Here is a 19,182-nt window from a genome sequence, read left to right as displayed (position 1 = left end):
GGGTTTCCTTAACACCTTTGTGATTTGCTGACAAACACACCAAAAAAAGGCAGTAAAATTGGGCACACTCACATGATAACTCGCTTAACAAATGTATTGCTTAGCAATGGAAGTTCTGATCCCAATTGTGGCTGTAAATCAAGGACTATCTGTATTTTAGAATATCCAGTATTTGTATCTAGATTGGATAAGCCAAGTACTGAAGTGATGTATCTCCATTTCAACTTCCCTAACAAAGCCTGCCTATAGTTCACAGCTTTAGCATTAGTTGCCTTCAAATTGCATCAAACTATCAGCATGAGCCCACTCAAAAGTTAATATTATAAAATTTAATTTGCTTTAATGGGAGAGCTTTATATGGCCACCCTTCACACCCACCGAAAGCAAAAGTGTTTGATTTGGAACTGATTTAACTTTACAAAGTATATTTTGACAATATCAATTGATTTACTGAGATATTTCTATACTGCTCAATCACAAATGCATTTTCATAATATTAAAATTATTCAAATTACTGTCATTCCAGGCTCATTCTCAGGCAGTAGAATTTGGGGGGGGCATGATACATTTCAATTATTATTTTTTAAATGTTACTTTTCCTTTTAGCCGTTATCCTGATTTAAAATATGCCTTCACTTAGATTCTTTAAATTTTCATGGCTTGCTTTAGTGGAAAGGAATTCATGGATCCTTTTTAAATATCGCTGAAATTGCCGATTATTTTAAGAGAAGAAAGAAAGAAAGAAAGAAAGAAAGAAAGAAAGAAAGAAAGAAAGAAAGAAAGAAAGAAAGAAAGAAAGAAAGAATCATTCATCTTGCTGAGAAGAAGGCCACAGCACTCTCTTGGAACCTGCTGTGAGGTTGGAATAGCGCATCACAAACAGCCACATGATCAATTGATCTGTAGCTTTTAGAAATGAAGGGGCTTTTTGCCTCTAAGCCTCTCAGTGCCAATTTGTACCATTCAATTTGTATGGTGCCAATTTGTACCATTGGTTTCCTGCTTGGGCGGGCTGATTCCCCCCCCCCCCACACACACACACACATACAGACACATACAACCCACAATTTCCACATGGACCAGCTGAAAGAAAGAAAATGTGCTGGATGCTTTCCCTGTTGGGAATGGTCGAGAACCCCAATAAGATTGGTAAAATTGATCTCTTATTCAACTACCTCTTTTCCCCAAATACCTTTTGTGGTTCACAATATTCTTTTAAGACAAGACATATATTAACAGAATACATTTTCAGCAACCTGAAAACAAATATGAAGACACCAGTATCAAATATGTGTTTGATAAAAAGTCAAAGTTTGCCTCCTCGGCTTCTAGAGGTAACCTGTCACTGAATCACTGTTGAGAGAAAACTAGAAAATGCCATTTTGATTAATGTCTAGCCTTTAAGCATCTTAAGCGGTACTACAATTTTGCCCTTAAAAATGCTAAAAAATCTATACATGTAACTATTAGATTGCAAACTCCTACTGTTTCCCTTTGTTGAAAACAGCAGCATTAATGCTTCTACACTGACAGAAAATATTATGTTTATCTACAGAGAAAATTCCCAAGGGAGAATCCCAGGAAAAACCAAGAGGAAATAATATAGAAAACATTTTTGCTGTGGTTAAGCAATGGATTTCATAATAGATAATTACAAAATGAAAAGAAGGAACAAAAGAATAAGAAATCTAGCACAGGTGAATGGAATTTCATTGGTTCCCCTTGAGTTTTCCACAGAGTTAAAATGACTGTATGTTTAAAGATACTCTCATAAGAAGTATTCCAGAGAACTATTTGTATCTGCTAAGCCACATGTGACCCTAGATCTAACTTCATGCAATTTTTGGTCACATTTAAAATGTGTTAGGTATGTTCAGATATCTACCAAGATCCGTCTGTCTCTTTCTGGCAAAAAGGAAAAAAAAAGGTTGTGATTATCATGGCTTCCTCTATTTTCAAACATCACACAATTCTCAATAAATTATTCCTGTACAAAACCCATCAGATCAGTCTGAAGTTAAGTAAGCAAAATGTAGCACTTTTTAACTGGTGATTAAAGTTGCTAAGCTTGTTAGGTGGAAACCCAAGGACCGCAGAACAAGGTGAGCATCCATTCCTGCCCCAGCTCCTGCCAACCTAACAGTTTGAAAGCATGCAAATGTGAGTAGATAAACAGGTACCACTTCAATGGGAAGGTAACAGTGTTCCATGCACCTTTGGCATATAGCCATGTTGGCTACATGACCATGAAAAATGTCTTTAGCCAACAGTGACTCCCTCAGCCAAGAAACAGGAGCACCGCACCCTAGAATAAAATACGCCTGGATAGAGAAATCTTTAGTTTACCTTTTATTGAAAAGTTACTGTTTATATAAACAAACACTGATGTATTTTCATAAACACATATCTGTACTTGTCCCTTTTTGTCTGGATGGATATAGACCTAAAAGGTTTACAAGCAGATGCATTCTACATGATGAAGATACATCAGCATAAACAAGACAATCTTTAAAAGTTTAAGAGCAAAAGTTGACTGCCATCTCTTACCTTAATCTTGGAGATAATTTTGATAATTTTGACTTTCAAGTTAAATATTTATTCTTTTCTTCAAATCCAACTGATAAAAACATGGATTGAACAGGAAGGCTCTACATCAGCAAGCATAAGCAATAGTGCATCGCCCTGCTGGGAATAAATGGGAAGAAAAAAGAAGATATATTGTTTAAGGTGCTACATAGAAACCAGGAGACTGTGAGTTCTAGTCCTGCCTTAGGCATGCAAAAGCTGTTTGGCTGATTTTCAGTCAGTCATTGTCTCTAAACCCAACACCTATTATTATGAGGAGAATAGGAGGATGAGGGAATATTAGGTATGTTCACAACCTTTAGTTACATATAAAAGTAATAAAGCTGGATAAAAAAATGTCAAAGCACTGCCACAAAATTGGGATTCCACTGTTTTAGTGCCTTCAATCTCATGGGCTATTATACTATAAACTTTCCAAAGCAAATCTTGGTATCAGTATAAAAACTGAAAGATTTTATTACCACCTTTCTTTTCCAACTACTTTCCCAACAGAGTTTTCTGTTTAAAAAGCATTGATTCAAAAGAAAGTGAGTTAAAAAAAAAACAGACAGGGAAGAAGATGTAACTAAAGAAAAAGATTTTTTAAAAAATCTGTCTCTAAAGATATCATGGGGAAGCTGAAAGTTGGCTTTTCCTATTATTATATCATGATTTATTTTTAAAAAATGGAACATAAACAACAATAAGCTGATTTAATTAATATATTGAAATATAAACAGCATCCACAATAAAAATATACAGTAGTAGTAATAATGACTGTTTGGTTTGGTAGCAGCAGTGCCTCAGATAGAAGATCCATATGGAGAGTGGTAAGGGCAGCCGAGAAGATTATAGGAAGCTCACTTCCTGTTATTCAGGATACTGCTTATAAGTGCTAAATGCTTAGAGCTCAAAGCATTGTTAGAGACTCCACACACCTACTTTACGGTCTGTGTTTGTTGCTCCCCTCTGGGAGGAGGTTTCAGAGCATTTCTAGCAGGACTGCCAGATTCTGCAACAGCTTTGTTCCCTGTGCCATCTGTCCAGTAAACTCACAAAATTAGTTTTTCTCGCCATGTATTCATCTGACCTAGACCGTGTTGTTTCTCTGTGTCATATAATATATGTGGGTATATACATAATTTTGTATTGATTGATTGATTGATTTTGTCACGTTTATGTAGTGCATTAAAAGTTACAAAAAAGGTATGCTATGTGTATGTCTATGTTCTATTCATTACAGTTATTGGAAATAGACAGCAAAAGAATTAATTCAAAAGAGTGTACTTTTGTAGGTAACTAATCTGCATAATGCCCAGTTCTCACTGTTACCCCCCAAAAAATGGTGCTTCTGGGCTCCTGATAGGTAGCATTGTTTAATCGAAAGAACCTGGAGCATGCCAAGCCTGTAAGTTTCAATCAAACGAATAGAATAACATCCATTTTTAATAAGGGATTAACTCAATCCTTAGTCTATTTAACTCTAGATTCATCCTTTCATTTAGAAAAGTTTACCGAGACAGTATCCCTTTAACACAAATTTCTTTCCATGTACATAATTATTTTCTGAGTCCCAGGTTCAATAAAAACATTCATTTGTTTTTTATTTATTTAGCATACAATGTCAGGGAAATCTACACATGATCAACAAAATGCAGTTCTGACAACCTTAATTGCTAGTTCATTCTGCTTGGGGATCAATTTCAATTTATTTTCCAAAGCACTGAAGGGCAGGACAGAAACAATGGATGGAAACTAATCATGAAGAAAAGCAATCTGGAATTAAGAAGAACCTTCCTAACATTGAGGGCAATTAACCAATGGAACAGCTGGCCTTCAGACATTTTGGGTGCTTCATCACTGGAGGTTTTTAAGAAGAGACTGGACAATCATTTGTCTGAAATGATATAGGCCAGTGTTTCCTGCTGGAGAAGGGAGCTGGACTAGAAAACTACAAGGTTGTTTCCGGCTCTATTCTGATTAACTGATGGGCTTAATGACACTGGAACTGCCAGCCAGAAATGATCTAGACTCCAGAAGTTTGAGCCTGGCTCCTGTTGCTCATTCCCAAACTCCTGCCCACCTAGCAGTTTCAGCAAGCAATACTACAAGTTGATAAATGGATACTCTTTGGTGGAAAAAGCTAGCTGCGTTTGTGTATGCACAGAGAGCAGAAGCCAATGCTAGACCTGGCCAGAAGTGAGGCAAAGGCAACCTGAAATGAGGTAGAATGAGACTGATGGAGGAGCCTGGAAGAGCCACCAACCCAAGCGCTGCTACTCAACTGGTGTAAGCTAGTTCGCCCCTGTGATGCTCTAAGCGCTAAACAGAATTGTACAGTTTTTCTTTCTGTGTGGTTGCAGTGGCTATTTTATTCTCACTGCGGATATTTTAACTTATATTTGTTTTAAGTAAGGCAGTTTATACTAAGTGTTTTTATCAAAACATGATTAATAAGTAAATAAAAGCTTTTCATAATGCATTCCATATTGGGGAAATGTAATTTAATATCATACTTCCATACTTTACTATTATATTTATTTCAACTTTGTATTAATGTAGGCTAATGCAATTCATTTGAAACTAAAATGGATTTATAACTGGATTAGACTAAATCATATGAGTTAAAGAGTGCTCAAATGTCTTATAATACCAACACATCAACATGCACAAACACAAAATAGATGTCCAATCAATTTTGAAGATGCTTTCAGAGGCTTACTAGATACAAAATATTACTTCTAATGAATTACCTTTATTCTGAAAAATCCTGACTCAGTTATTTTCCAAAATCACACTGTATTCCTATTCTTTGTTCTATTCAGTTCAGGTATGTAACTATAAGAACAAATGATAAATGGAACAAGTTGGTCTTTAAACACCAAGATCCATTAACACCATCGCCATTAGGATTACAGGAACTAAAGGAGAATATTTGAAGGGACCAGTTTGTGAAAGGCTGCTGTAAATAATTATCAAGTTGTACAGCAACTGATTATATTGAGTTTTGTTTCATTTTGAACCAACCAGTATGTGTAACAGGTAGAACAGCTATGCTATAAGAGAGGGACTGAATCCACTTCTTGTAGATGCTTTTCATTTACTTGAAATAGCTAATGTTGCTTTCTGCACATGATTTCCTGAAGCATAGAAAAAAACTATGAAAGATATAAAGAGAATGCAGCTTGATTCCCACAGGATATGAGAAGATGCAATTCATTACTCAGATTATTTTTAATGTTTTTTTGCAAACCCTCAGCTTCTCTCGAGTATGTTGATGCCATACTTTTTTTGGCAGGGAATAACAAAACTGGTTGGAGACTATTCTAAATGCCTATTATTCCAATATTTCATTTATGCCATTAAGTATCAGGAGAAGCAATAGCTATGCTGTTACTCAGTGCTGTGCAGCATTTATTACACTGACCACCCTAAAGACAATATCCTTGGTACTGGAGAAAGATGGCCTGTGTTTAATGTGATGACAGAATGTATTACTTTACATCCATGTCATAGTAACTAGTTATAATAATTGTTTTCCTACATAAACAAAGTGAGCCCTCCTCTATTCCCAGTGTGTGACACTTCAAAATGTGCAAGCAGGAAAGTACAGAATAAGCCAGCTTGACAAACATACTTGTCAACTCTATTAACATTTATAATATTCTACCTGACAATAAAAAGGGAATTAGTACCTAGTAGATGAAATGATTTTATCCATATTCCTGGAACTAATCTTAGACAAGCCCCAAAATTTTTCAGCATTATTTATACTGAGGATGAGCAATTCCTGTGGAGTTCAGCTTGGATGCTCTGACATTAGCTGATGGATGGATGATGAAAGCATTGTTCTCTGTATTTATTGTGCTGCATTTCCCTGCCTCTTGCCAAAAAGCTATTAGTGAACTACTGAGAAATATTTATGTATTCAATGTCTATGGACTTGCCATATACTTGCCAAGCAACTCTAGGCAGCTAACATATATATACATACATATATATATATATATATATATATATATATATATATATATATATATATATATATATATATATATATATATATATATATATTGTATATACACATACATACACATACATACATACATACATACATACATTGCATGTGTCAGCTAGAACACAGACCCAGACCCCAAACTCGAAGCCAGACTAAAACTCAGAATGCTACATCACAGCCACCCGCTCAGGATATCACATCAGAAAACTCAGGAAATCACACCACAAGAACTCAAGAAGTTGCAACACAGCAAATGACCCAGGATATCACAGCACAAGACCAAGGATACCACAGCAATAAGTCTCACAAGGTCATCACACAACCCATTACCCAAGCCATTACTACACAGGAGGCTAATGGAAAAGAGATCAAAACACAAACGACCCAGGAGATTACAACACAGGACCCAGGATACCACAACAAAAGAACTTGCAAGCCCATCAGACAACCCATTACCCAAGCCGTTAAAACATGAGAAGCTAATGGAAAAAGGATCACTACAAAACAAATGAACCAGGAGATTACAGCACAAAATCCAGGATATCTCCACAACAAAACTCACAAGGCCATCACACAGCCCATTATACCAATATCAACTCCATCAACCAATCAAGAGGCAGCAGGGCAGCCAACCAGCCCCCACCACCAGTATTTATAGAGAGACGGCAGCTCCGATCACACACTGCTTGCACTGGCATGAAGCCGAAAGCACCAGCCTGAGGATGGCGAGTGGGACCTCGCTGAAACGTCACCAAGATACTCTTAATCTTACACAGGAAAAGACCCAAACACACCTAGACCTACATATACATACATACATACATACATATACACACACACACACACATACACATACACATACACACACACACACAGAGCTGGAGACAATAGATCACGTATCACATATAAATGGCTCAGAGACAAGGCACAGCAAAAATACATCCTTCCTGGGTTTTGTAAAATGATATCATTTAATAGATGGGACATGGAGCATACTAGACAACTTTACCCTTGCTGCACAGGCAGAGATCCTTGGAAGTTGGACCATATAGTATTTTATAGTAGCATCTCCAACTGTATCTAGAAGCCTAATGATAGAGCTGCTTCTACAGTAATGGTGTTAATGGACATACCAATGTGCATCCATAGCTTCTTGCACTGCCACATTCTTGACCAGTTACTATATAGCTTCCAAACATCTTCAAGGGCAGCACCATACAGACAACATTGCAATTGTCCAATTAATAGTGGCAGACCAGAAAATTTATACGTACTAAGTTATGGAATGGCATTTCTATTTTAAAGGAAGTGGTGTTATACACATTCCTGAAAAATCTCTGCAAGAATCCAGAGGATTGTGTTAACTACTAACCAGTTACAAATAATTCTTCTTTTAAAAAAGGCAAGACACCTATTATTTCAGTCCATTCCTGTGGGAAACAAAAAGAAGTACAATTGAGCTGATTCTTCTTGACAATAGTACCATTGATCTTAGTACTCTCCTAGATTGCTTCTTTTCTCTCAGGTATCAAAGAAATTGTTTGATTTTCCTTTCTTATTTTTCTTACTACTAGTATTTCCATTACTGAAAATGTCTGAATAACAACTTGCAATAAAATTAGCTATTTAATATATTCTATCTCACACACATATCATACATCAAATGAGACTCCAGGATGGTACATGATTTCTTTGCAATCATGGATGCAATCTGACATTGTTCCCATGTGTAATCTCTCCTTTGAAAACATCTGCCCTGCAGAGTTCTTCTAGGAGTTCCTCGGCCCACATGGGCTTCATCTTCATTGGTACTCATGATATGTGATCCATTTTTCCTTTCTATAAAGGAAATTCTCCTCCATGTCGAGATCAAGAAGCATTCTTGGCAAAAAAAAATAATAATGAGGCAAACATCTGACTAAACCAGGTTTAATGTAAAATCACCCTTTCCCTCCCACACAAATGAAGTGCTAGGACACAAAGATATAATCTAGACACTTGCAAAGTATGCACAGAATAGTTCTTCTGTAGTAGTTAGGGACGAAAGTGTATTTGTGAAAGCACATATTCCCATCACAGCTCAAGACACAGCAGCATACAATCTACTCTATCCATTTAGAAGCAGGTAGAACAGGAAAAATGGAGAGACACAGATTTAGCTTATGTTTGCACATGCCCTTATTAACTGTAGATATTTTTTGTTCTCCATGAAGAAGGACAAAGATTTTTACATAATACTATCCATACATCTTGGACTTTTAATCCATGCTGCTTTGTAGTAAGGGTCACTAATGGAGCAGCAAAGTAGGGGTGGGGGCAAAAAAATAAGGCATGTAGTTTTTATTAATAGCAAGCATAATAGTTGTATTTCAAAAAAATTAGCTTTTACAATATAAAAGCTAACTAATATATCATTTCCAACATCTTTACCTTGGGCTTTTATTTTAAATAACAAACTTGAAAATAATAATAGCAACAGACAGCAAATGCATCTCCTCAAAGAAACTGAAGAAATAATGGACCATCTAGGTCAGTGCTGGTGAACCTTTTCAGCACCAAGTACCAAAACGGGAGCACACTAAGCTTCCAGCTTCCAGGGCACATACCATCTGGTCTTCGCGCATGCATATGCACCATAAACCAGAAGACCAACTCCCCAGAGCGCGTGCGCATACTGGGAAGCTGAGCTTCCAGTTTCTGGCATGCATGCACGTGCAAAGACCAACTGGCCAGTGTTTCCATACACGCAAAGACCAGCTGGCCACCACGCATGTGCATGCTGGAACCTGGAAGAACAATGGGCAACAGCTGGCATGCCCAGAGAGATGGTTCTCTATGCCACTTCCGGCACGTGTGCCATAGGTTCGTCATCACGGATCTACGTAGAAGATTGCACAGATTGATTACAAGCAATGACAAAGGAATAACAAGGAGGCACTGGAATATCTGCACACAATATCACTTGCCTGCAAGCAAAAACGGGTGGCACCATAAAATAGACAAAGTCATCAGAAAATGAAGATGTTAACTTTAGAATTCAATCAGGGAAGCGCTTGTCTGTCACATATCACCCCAGGCACAGACTTAATTGTCTATAAGAATAATACATAGAGACTGTAGAATAGAAGAGGAAGAACTGGAGAAAATAGCAAAATGCAAATAGAAACAGAATGACAAAAGAAATCAAAGATAGTACCAACAAGTAACAGCCATCTTGGGTGCAACCACAAAACAACCGGAACACCAATTGAACACCTCCAGCATTGACAAAATCATCATCAATCAATTGCAACAGGCGTTTTACTTGGAACAGATTACAAATTCTGATGATACATACAACATCTGCCTATTCCAGGCTTTGAGAACTATTCAACAGGTGGATAAAAATGCTAAATCTGCTCTAAACTTCTAGCTGAGTGTGTGACCAACAATAACAACAAATGTTTATGGAACTAGAGGCATAATATCATGACTCACAGTGATAAGATCTAAATATTTCTTGGTATGTGGTGGTAGTAGGGGCATTAATTTGTTAAGCCCTTGGCCACTGCTACCTCCCGTCACCCTCTGCACTCTGCCCACCTGCTCACTCATCTACCGGGCTCTTCTTCCTTCTGCAGTTGTGCCAGCAGTGAGTTAGCCATGTGGAGTTATCCTGCAGCGACAGAGATGAGTTAGTAGTGGCGAATTGGTAGTGGGCTGTGGCAAGCTGGCCATCGCAAGTTGTCCTTGACCCATGGAAGACATTGGGTACTTCTAAGGCAGAAGTAGAGATCCTATGACCCTGTCTTTCTTTCTTACTTAGTTATTTACTTACTTACTCACTCACTTATCTAACCCTGGTGACTGCCTGGCCAATTTCCTACAGGATTTTTGGCAAAATTTTGCAAATGGTTTGCCATTGCCTTCCTCCTAGAGAGAATAATCGGCTTAAGGTCACCCAGCTAGCTTTGTACCCAAAGTAGAACTATAATTCATGATTTTCTGGTTTCTAGCCTGGTGCCTTAAATCATTGCCCCAAACAGATTTTGCCTTCAAATAGTAGTGAACTGCAGATTTCATCAAGACAGTTGATGTTGCTAGGATCTATAGCTTCTCAGCAATAGAGGGTTGGAGGATTCTCATCCTTGATCTAAAGGAAGGAAATTGTCCTTCAGGTTTTGTTAGATGGGAATTTTCTATACAAACTTGAGTCCCAAAGAGAGTAGGAGGAAAGGAAAAGTATCCATTGTTGATTTACAATGTAAATTTTACATGTTGCGACCTTTTGTATGAAAGAAAGTAGCTTAACCTAATCATGGCTACAAGTCACGTCCAAAAGAAAAAAACAGAAACTAGAAACCAAATGTGTGAATATGTACTCACAGTACATTTAATACAAACCAGAAACCAACACTTTAAATAAATAAAAATAGAAATGGGCCACGGATGTCCCCTCCCAATATTTGCTATTGCAAATATGAATTGTTGTTTCTTATATCGTTTAGCAAATGAACAACCATCATAAAGAATAATTGTGCCCATAGACAATTTCATGGGAAAAGGAAGGACCATCTCTCCCAATTTTGAAGGCAATTTACTAAAATCATACAAGATTAAAGGATTTTTCCTTACTCTGCTCTTGTTATGTATTCTTCAACTCAGCATGTAGGATTCCAAAGGATAATTTCTCATTGTTGAATGCTTACCGAGCAGTATGCCCACTTATCATGTAGCTCTTATTTCTTATGGTATGAGAATCATATGAACCAAGTCAGCATGGGACAGAAGAATAAAAGAGTGGAAGAGACTGATTCTGAATCAGAATGTTCTAAGTGAACGTGATGAGGCAAAGCAAGGGCAACTTGTAAACAACAATCAAATTACTGTAAAAGCAAATCAACAAGGAATTGATTTATTTTTATAGCAACCATGAGGTAAATGTCAGCTAAAAGGAAGCACCAGACATGATCTTACTTTGAAGGCAGAGGCAAAAAAAAAAAAAATCACAAAACTATCATTTTAACTTTCAGGATTTGTGATGTACAGTACAGTACAGTACGCTGTATAGTACTTTTAGAATGTACACTGGATCTCTACTGGCCCATGAAAACTATTAGATATATATCCCATCCTTTGTTTATAGATTGTAACAATATTAACATGAGCTAGTTGTGCCAGGTGACTGTGTCAATTTATAAACTAGATATCCTTATTTCATATTATTGAACAAAGAACTTATGTTAGGATTTAGCTACCCAAAATGTGAAAAGTGTGTATATACTATTTCTGCTATCACTACATGTGGCATTTTCTCCTTAATTTCCTGGATCATATTTAACAAGGGCAAATGGGAACCCAGTAAAAAGTCTTTTTCAAAGCTGTTTAGTGATTTACATTTAAAGAAGGAAGGCAGATTTGGACCATATGTATTCATAATACATCCACCATGTATCTCTGCATAGCCGTATTAACTTTTATGTTCTACTTATATGCAGAGGCAAAATTTTCCAAATAGAGTTCAAACACAGTTAAAAGAGAGCTGGAAGCAGAGAGCACTAGAAATCTGTTGGAATTTTCTAACTTGATTAACAGCAAAGACTAATTGCACTCCCTTACTCTCCCTCTTCCCTTTTGTATTGCAATCATACATGCGTAACTCTGTGTGTATGTATGTATTTTCAAGAGGCCTGCTTAATTATTAAGGTGGCATCCTGTGCACTTCTTAGGAGTAAGCCCCATTGAGCTGATGGGAATTAATAAAGAAAATTAGGATTGTACTGCTCAGATGCAGTGCATCTGTCTCTCAAATCCCTTTAGAACGGAATGTGAAAATTGTGTTTGCAAAGGTAGGCAAAGAAAAAGATGGGTGCTTAAGTGGCATCGGCCAGGCATTCACTAAGGAAAAAAATCAGGCTGTTCCAAATGTATACTCCTCAATATATGGACATTTTGATTTTGTTGTTTTGAGTAGGAAGAATGATTATGTCAACGGCTGATTGGGAAGATTCAGCTGAAAGCAATTTTTTTCATTTATAGACAAGACCAGAGGTGTCAAACTGGTGTCCCACAGGCTGGATGTGTCACACACAAGCCATGCCTGTCCCAGCTCCATGAAGGGAAAAAATATTGCTACACATCCGTGACAGCAACGTGACACAGGGAGTTGACATCCGTAGACTAGACTATGCTGTCAGACAATATTTGTTCTTCAATCACAAGTGGCATATTTGTTGTTGTCGAATCTTTGTTTTTCAATCATTAAGTGGTATCCAACTCTTCACTCCCAACCAATTTTTGTTGAGGTCCAATGACATCATTAAGAGGAGCCAATATTTTTTTCTTCTTAACCACAATTGACCATCCAGATTCTCATACAGTCTCACCTTGCACTTTGTCTGAACAAAAAAAAGATACTTCCAAGCATGACCCCACATCCTAAATAAAGAAAACTCAAATGTCCTGAACAGAAGCCAACAATAATCCTTTACCAAAAGAGAAGCCTTTGAGAGAAAGAAACAAGAAGCTGAAAGCCCACAGACTTTAAGAACAAGACTTTACCCACCCATCAAGAGATATTAAACAAACAAACAAACAAACAAAAGCCCAACACAGGCATTTCATTACTTCTAGCACTGGAATTCCAGTTTTGCATAACTTGCTGCTGTGGTAACAGCAGCATAAAAACCATAATTTATATATAGAGTCAAATCATCTAGACTTAACCCTAAATGTCTCAAGATCCCACTCAAATCAGAATTGACATAACTGTGAACAACTTCATGGAGGAAATTAACAAAATTCATTAAAAGAAACTGCAGTAGCCAATCTACATTTCTTCATGACCCATGGTTTTTTTTTTCTGAAAATTTAATTTCTTATAGATGTTGCGAGGTTTTCAGAATACAGCCTAGTGTTTGTTCTTTTCCAAGTGGCAATGTTGTGGTTGAGAAAATACCATTTTCTTATGGTATTAAGGGCGTTTATGAAAATAATGCACAACAGATGAAATATGCTTCCATACCCTAGAAATTAAGTAGATCCATATGTTCCTGAAACACAGACCCATTTTTAATTATACAGTTGGAATTCTACAATGCCAGATTCCTCTATGAATATACAACACTGCTGTAGTACAATTACACAAGCTGAGGATTCCAGAATGGCAGAGTTAACATGGTTTAATGTGCTAATGTGAAATATTATCCTAACCCTGATTACAGGATTATTGCAAGAATGAAATGAGGAGGTATGAAATTTTCAGCTCTTTGCTGAAGATGCAGGATATAAATGTTACAATGAATTAACTGTCTTGATAAACTTTTAACGATTTAGAGATTTTTTTACCACATAAAAACAATATAAAGTAAAAGAGATAAGCAAAAAGGAAAGAAAGGAAAGAAAAAAGATATAAAGAAACAGTTTCCAATCTTCTTTGCAGTAGTTACAAATGAATTTATGTTTTAATCTAAAGTCATATTATTTCATGTTGTAAGGAAGATAAAAGGATGAGATAGTATTTACTCTAGGATTTAGAGTAAACATGTTTTAGCATGTCTAAAATGTCTCCTACTGCACCAAAACAAATAATTCATTCTTTAAAGATAAGACAGAACAGAGACTATGTTGAGAAATTCCTCAATAAAGAGCTGTTCAATGAATAATCTTCCATTATTCCCCTCCTCCTTCCTTTCACCCTCTAATTCCTTCAGAATTTGTATTAAATATGCATCATAGCTATATAATTAATTAGAAAGGCTCAAAAGTCCAATCTCAACCTCTCTGAAAAGGGCAGATCAAAAGAAGCCATCTTGCCATCTTTTAGGAAGAAATCTCCCCCGAGAATCCATTTTTTCTCATTTCACTTCAGCAAGACATGGTATGCAGGCAGTTACCATATTCAATACAGTGTTTGATAGACTTAATTGCAGGTCATTAACAATGACCTGGCCAATTAAAATTGTGTTGTGGCACATGTCTTTCTGAAGCAGATGTTTCATCTATTACCTGCATGGTATCTATCAACACAGTTAATATGTCTACCTTTATGAGCTAATTATTTTGCAATTACATGGAACAAATGATATTTCTTGCAAAAGGTTCTACTAATTATCCAGGCTTGGCAAAGGGTAGGAATAATGGGATATTTTGCTCAATTGCTTCCTCTCATTAAATCGAACACCTTCCTGGCCCCAAAAGTGGCCAAGGAAAAGAAACTGACAACACTTTCAGAAGAATGGCACAATTCTATCAAGAAAAGAATTTGGTTTTTCTGTTATTAATGGCAACTTCCTAACCATTTTGTATCAACTTTCTCCATGTAACACCAGCAATCCTTCATTGAAAATACTGTCCAGTTTCCTTGGTTTTTCTTTTACACTTGATGCTCTTTTGCTTTTGGCCTCATTGCACAATTAGTAGGGACTTTCTGGTATCAAAAACTACTTCCTGAACATTTGGCTTGGTACAAATCTTTTAAAGCTCTTTTGTGGTGATCCCTAGAATGAGAAAGAAAAAACTGGATTTCTTTTCCCCCAAAGCAGCTCTTCAATGGTCTTTTCTTCTCTGAATACCACTCCTCTCAAAAATTATCCTCCTAAATAGAAATGGTGCTTATTTGTTAATAATTCAATGTCAATAATTCAACAGCTAAATTCCACAATTAGTAAACAATGATTTCTATCTTTGCCCTTGTGCTTTTTAGCCTACATCTTGAGTAACAGACATGATGTTTGGAGTTTATTTGGAGAATTAGAACATCCAAACATGAACAGAGAAATTCACACATTTAAAAGAGATCTTAAAACAACAGGAAAAAGCATTAAAAGTTATAAAGGTGTCATACTCCAATTAGTAACTACAGGGAAAAACTTGTTTAATGAGAAAAGATAATATGAAATTGAAACAGGACAGACAAAAGTATAAATATAATAATTGGAAAGATATTGAAACTTAGAAAAAGATATATAATTGAATTTAGATATGAGATAATTAAAAATAAAGTTGAGAAAACCAAGGGAGAGGAAAAATTATGGAGAACATGTTAAAATAGTAATAAGATATGGAACAGAACACAAAGATGAATATGAAATTGAGTTTGTGTCTGTAGGAAGAAGTGATAACCCGGGATCATGCTATTCTCAAAAAAAGATGTTTTATTTGTATTATGTTTTTGTGAAAACCCGAATAAAATTTATATAAAAAAAAACAAAACAGGAATAAGCTCAGTTTCTTGGTGTTATTATTGGAGTTGTGCAGACTTTTAGATTTGAATTGTAATAGTGCTTCACAGTGAACATACACAAACACACAACACCTTTCAGCTGCTTTGTAAATGGGTCTTTTCATAAGATTACAGGGCAGTTGCAGAAAGTATCACACAAACCAAGGAGAGGTCGTAGTTGCTTTAAAATGGTGTTTCTCACCAGCATGCTGCCAAGAGCATTCTGGGTATTAAAGTCCACAAATTGAAGTTCATCACAGTCAGTCAAATGTTCATACTAAATTTGGTATCTTTATCCACCTATCGAGTCTTTGCCAAAGACCTAGGAAAGCCCGATGGTGTTAAAGATACTATCACAGGATGTAAGCTGTTGCAAATAAAACTGCCTTTTGTAATTGACTGATTATTTCATCAATGCCGATGGTGTTCAAGTCATGCTTCAGTTGTTTTGGATTGCACCTAAGGTGCCTAAGTTGTTATCATATTTATTTGGCATGCCATCCAACCCACAGTCCAAGGTGACTTTGTTGCCAAGATTGAGACACTGTTTTAAGGAATTGCCCACAGAATACTGGTAAGTGCCCTACATGCCTCCCTCCAAAGTTTCCACACCACATGATGCTATACTTGGAATGGAGCTTCTAAGATTGCTCACATTTATACAGTTAGCTATGTGGGTATCTGGATATTTTCCAGATGACAAAAAGGAGAGTTTATTTTGGTGGAACTTTAAATCCTCACCTTTTGCTGAACTAAGTTTCAGTGAATTAACAGAATTATCGCCCACTTGAACTTTGCTGTTTCAGTTGCCGATAAAGCAGAGATAAAAACAATGGACTAATTCTGCATATGAAGAGGCAGGCTTTTTAACTATTAATTTTCCCTGACCATTTTTGGAATATAGTATTCAAAAATTGATATGTTGGAGTTTTATTTCCCAGATAGTTTCTTTCTCTGGAAGTTTCTGGCCTCTACGGTACAAATAGTTTCCCTAGAATGCATTTTCCTCTAAAATGGGGGAGAGGGAACCCACACACATTTGAAGGATTTAGCAATGACATTTGAAGAAAAGCTAATCATAAGCGAGCTGAAAAGACATCCCCAAGCAGTTATAAAAATGGGACAAAGACAAGCTTTCTTTTTATCCTCCAGAAATGAAGAGTCAGAGTTGGGAAATTCCCCTCCAGCCCTATGGACACAATCTGCATTCTCATGACCACACTAAACACAGCAATTGCATATTGTATATCTTGGCATTTTCATCCACTCCCAAATATCTAGGGCTTGGCTCCCTGCCACCACAAAAGATTCAGACTAATGAATTTTGTGGTCAGTACATGAAACAAGTATATCAAGTGGAAAGGGAAATCAGTTCCTAAAATATTGCATTAAATAAATCACTGTTTTTCCAACTAGCAAACCTCAATGCAATCATTCTTTTTAATTTTTAATGTCTTAATCCTTATCCTATGACTTCTCAGTCATTTCCAAACCAGATGATCTTTTCTTGAACTGAAAAAGACCTTATTTTCTCCTTTGTATCTGTGCTTGTACTTTTATTGCTAATAAAGAAAACTTCACTAAAAAAAAACCTTGTTTTTAATTGTTCAATGGCTTGGTATAAACTGTAAATTTTTGTAAGGCCATTTTAATTCAGATGGAATAAATCTGTGCTTCTAATTTGAGTCTAAAGTCTAACTTTCCCAAAGCAGCTAGAAATTATTTTAAAATATTATATACTCAGTCTAAGACTTTGTTAAGCCAATACTGCCATTTATGAGAACAATGTTTACTGCCATCAGTTGCATTTTATTTGCAATCATTTCTCTGGATTTTTGTTTGGTTTTAGTAGTATTAATTTCTTATACTGAATACACCAAAGCTTCCATTTCCCTTAATAGTAAAATATTGCAATTGAGGATTTGAAAATAAGCTGTAGCATTTCTTGTGAGATAATAAACTCAGTTTGAAAACTTGTGCAGACAGGCTGTGTTTGAAAATACAAAATAAAAATGATAAAGTCAACTTTGCTTTCACAGTTTCATATGTAAAGTGTTTGGAAACCTTATTAGCTAAACACAGACTTTGGGTGGTTCAAATAAACGTTAATTTATATTGCCAGTTTGTTCTGTGTCATGTAAGCACAAATGTTGAGTTTATTTACAGAGTGAGGCAAGAGCTTGACTTCCATACTTGTCTTTTCTTATCCTTCCTAGCAATCCTCATTCTTCCATTCTTCTTACTTCATATATTTCCATTCTCGTTCTTGTTCCCCTTCCATTTCATTAACTCAGCAACTTAGTTGTTTAAACAGTCGTACTTTTTTAGCCCTTTACCCACTCACATTCTGCTGCTAATTATTTGCTTGCCTGATATTGTGAGCTAAATGGGAAAATAGGAGGAACGTGTATTGGATATGTTTGCTACCTTGAGTTATTTGTAACAATAATAAAAGGTGGAATATAAATAAATAAATGCTTATACTTAATGAACCCTAGTCACCATCAGTGTAGTTCAGGGTATATAAAATACTCAGCTGGTGATGCAGAGTTCTTTTTTTCTGTATACATTTTTAATGTACATGAATATAGTACTTGAATAGCATTCACTCCTTAATCAGATAGTGCCTATATATCGCACCTTCCCTCCAAGAGTCCTCCTCTAAGGATGTAGCAGAACTCAGTCTCTCTGCAATAACATATTGTGACTAGACTAGACTAGGCCTATTTGCTATAAGGCTGGGATTACTGGCAGCCAACTTGCCACAAATTTAGCAACTCTCAAATCCACAAATCAGTCTTTTAGGCCAAAGAGCTGGCTTTCTACAAAGATAGGAACCCATGTAGATCTTGTTCTGTTGCCTGTGGTCTGCAGAGCAGATGATCTTGCCTCTGAAAATGCCAACCACAGTAGCCAGCAAAGGACATCTGTTGTCAGGACCACAGTCAACAAACTTGAACCATAAACACTGCCAATAGATAATGACCATGGAAAAGCTACATGAGCATATTGTTCTGACCCAACTGGGTTCCCAGAGAGCAAACACATACAAAGGCAGCAGCTCCCACCTTTCAACGTTTAATCACAGTTCTGTTCCTTTACAGATAAAAGGCTGCTTTCCAACAATTAGTTCCCACAAGAAAGAGCCTTGCCAAGTTGTTTGTCAAAGCTGCCAAAAACCCAGAGATAAGAACTAATTGATAGAATTCTCCAAACACGAACGAAGATGTCCACCAGTTGAGTTTCAGAGCTTCTTTGCTGTCTGCAAAGAATGCTTTTCCAAACCTGGCTTTTATCCTCTTGAGGGAGGGGCCATTACCTTGCAGCCTTACTCCTGAGTTGCCTGTGCTGCTATAATTGTTCTTTCTTCTGAGCAATCCTTCGTGCATGTGCACCT

At 36.5% G+C, this 19,182-nt stretch overlaps 1 protein-coding gene across 7 annotated transcripts in view; it reads right to left on the bottom strand.

Annotated features, from left to right (window-relative positions):
- The window catches only part of TSPAN18 (tetraspanin 18), a 167,368-nt gene that overhangs the window by 75,732 nt on the left and 72,454 nt on the right, over positions 1–19,182 (bottom strand). For 5 of the 7 annotated variants that reach the window (XM_026707444.2, XM_026707453.2, XM_087921401.1 and 2 more), the window contains one exon: positions 2,548–2,682. The exons of 1 other annotated variant lie outside the window; for it this stretch is intronic. The gene's annotated coding sequence lies outside the window, so the exon portion shown is untranslated. Of the gene's footprint in view, positions 1–2,547; positions 2,686–19,182 lie in introns of all 7 variants that reach the window. One more of the 7 variants, XM_087921399.1, reaches the window with a different exon arrangement.

The sequence above is a fragment of the Pseudonaja textilis genome, chromosome 1 (genome assembly GCF_049901715.1).
Source record: "Pseudonaja textilis isolate UNSWEBS1 chromosome 1, rPseTex1.2, whole genome shotgun sequence".
In the NCBI taxonomy this organism is placed as follows: domain Eukaryota; kingdom Metazoa; phylum Chordata; class Lepidosauria; order Squamata; family Elapidae; genus Pseudonaja; species Pseudonaja textilis.
The sequence above is the reverse complement of the archived record's forward strand: the minus strand, read 5'-3'. Positions and strand labels throughout refer to the sequence as shown.